Below are 2,832 nucleotides of genomic sequence, written 5' to 3' on the forward strand. Positions count from 1 at the left end.
ATTAAAAAAAATAAATTGCACGGAGAGTAGGGCGCTGTGAGACCCTCAGCCAGGGGCAAATCCTGGAAGGGGCACAATCAGTGTGATCACTTCCCTCCACCAGATACTGCAACTGCTGCTGCCTCCCTGGCCCCAATGCAGCCCAGCACATAGCAGGGAATCTGTATGACATACCGCCAGACCTAAGCACAGGGGATAACATACCGACGCTGGAAGTCCGGCAGATGAAGATCCCGATGGCACCTGGTAAGTATCCTAACCAGGGGCGTTTCTAGAGAGGAGGGGGCCCATGTGCAGTCTCCGACACGGGCCCCCTCCTCTCCGCCCGGCGGCCGGCAGCGCACTGAGCTGTGCGCGGCCAGTGCCGGACTTGTAGACTCTGGGCACTAGAGTGCCCAGAATCTATAGTGTCTGCACAGGTCACCGGGAAAATGGTCACGGCGGCCATTTACCCTGTACTGCGCATGCGCAAACGATGGGAAAATGGCAGCCGTGGCCATTTTCCAGTAGTTTTACAGCGCCAGACGCCCACGCCGACATGGGACTCTGGAGAGGTAAGTAATATTATGGGTGCAGGGTGTGTGGTGCGGGCACCCCCTGGACTCAGGGGCCCGTGTTCCCCGCACACCCTGCACCCATTATAGATATGCCCCTGATCCTAACCCCCCCCCCTTAACCCTAACCCTCCCTTAGGGGTGCCTAACCCTAACCTCCCCCCCCCTAGTACCTAACACTCCCTTAGGGGTGCCTAACCCTAACCTCCCCCCCCTAGTACCTAACCTTCCCCCAGGGGTGCCTAAACCTAACCCCCCCCTCTCCGCAACCTGAACCAGGGTCTCTTGGCATCCCTGGTCTCTGAACTGAGACGATTTATGCTGCAGCACACATGCATACTGACTGGCTGCTTTTATTGTGCCGACTAGAAATATACAGGATACAGACCAGCAACATCACGTACTAGTATCCACACAGTCTCACTAGTTGTATGACTGACACTGTAAGAAAATCTCTTTAACTTCAAAACTTTCTCTATAATTGTAACCAATATCTCATTCACTTAATCAGGAACAATAAATAGTGAACTTTTTCTATGGCGGAATTTGCAGTTTAGTATTTAAGTGACTATGACAGTTATATGTACCAAGCCTTGGAGAGAGATTCTCAGAACCAATCCGCTACTAACTGTCATTTTTCAAACACAGTCTTTAACATGACAGAAGCTGATTGGTTGGTACTTTATCTCCATCCAAGGCTTAGTACATAGTACCTCAAGGTTTGATACATCTCCCACATAATGCTTTAATTCCATGATAAAGGGCCCCATTTATCAATGAGTTTTATCATTCATAGAGAGTGATAAAATTTGTTGTGTATGATAATGGTGCTCCAGCCAATCAGCTTCCAACTGTCAATGACCGTTGATAAATGAGGCCCAAACAGGAGCTGATTGATTGGTACGTTATCTCTCTTCACTTTATCTCTCTCCAAGTATTTGTACATCTACCCCCATATTCCATAATATTGAAATTGACATACTTACAGTAAACAATTGAAGGATAAATATTAAAGTGCAGTTTGCAGACATTTATTTCATTTATTTTTAGAGCACACCTATCTTTACTTTTCTCACTTACTATATTTTAATATTTATATGTATTGCTTCTATAATATTTGGAATTTTTAATAAAAAATAATAATAAAAGTTATAATTTGGATACGTAAAAATAAGGAGTCATTCTCCCGAATTGGAAATGCAAATTCTGTATGAAGATAAACAATATATTTTTTAAGGGTTCCTGTCTACTGAAAAAATGACTCCCCTTTCTCTAGATCAGAGGTTCCCAATCTCCTTCATTACGGAGCAGGTTTTAAGGATACCCATGCTTGAGTCCAGATACATAATTCAAAATGACTGAGGTAATAATTAAGTCACCTGTGCTCAAGCTTGGCTATCCTTAAAACTTGGACTGTAATTGGGGAGTTTGGGAAACTTTGCTCTAGATCTAAATTCACCGAATTTAGTAGGTGTGTGTTCACATCCAATTGGTAAACAGGTTAGGAATAACAAGAAGGAAATGAAAGCATGTTGGTCTAGCTGTCCAAAAATCCACAACCTACTGATGGTTGTGAACTGAGGGCCTGATTCATTACCGATCGCAACTGCGATTACGCACGCAGTTGGCCTATTGTTGTGCACTGAGCATGCGTATGCATCGCAGTGTGCTTACGCGAAAGCTTCACTGCGATCACACTGCGATCGCAGTGACTACACAGACTCATTGCAGACTGATTGACAGGAAGTGACTGTTTGGGGGGTTGACAAAACACAGGTGTGACAGTGCGTTTACAGGGGAATGCATAAATAGCCATTGCAAAGCCATAAGCAGCTTGGCCTTTCACTGCGTGCGATGAGGTTAGCAATTCCTGAGTAAGGTCAGAACTTGTGCAAGTGTGGGTGAGGCTGCGATTGTACTCCATGTTACCGATGGTTTCGTAGACTTGCAAAGTATTACGGATGTGTGTAAGGTAAAGGGGGCGTCTTTATGTTAGGCTGCTAAGGCATTGCGATAGCACTCATTTGCATATTTTCGCAGTGGGACTGTGTGCGTAATCACAGTTGCAATAGCAATAGTGATCCATAATAAATCAGGCCCTGAGTATAAAAGAGGTAACATTTAAAATATGTTTCCGTCTTCAGGCTCATTCAGAGATGTATACAAACCTGATGGCTTGCGTACATCTTGGATGGTTATATGTTTGCTCACAGATTGACATGTTGTGGTCATTTGGGGGCAGGAAGAGGGTGACGACGGAGGCCTTTTTGTAGGCGTG

The sequence above is a fragment of the Taudactylus pleione genome, unplaced genomic scaffold (genome assembly GCF_031769625.1).
Source record: "Taudactylus pleione unplaced genomic scaffold, aTauple2 ptg000352l, whole genome shotgun sequence".
Taxonomy (NCBI): Eukaryota; Metazoa; Chordata; class Amphibia; order Anura; family Myobatrachidae; genus Taudactylus; species Taudactylus pleione.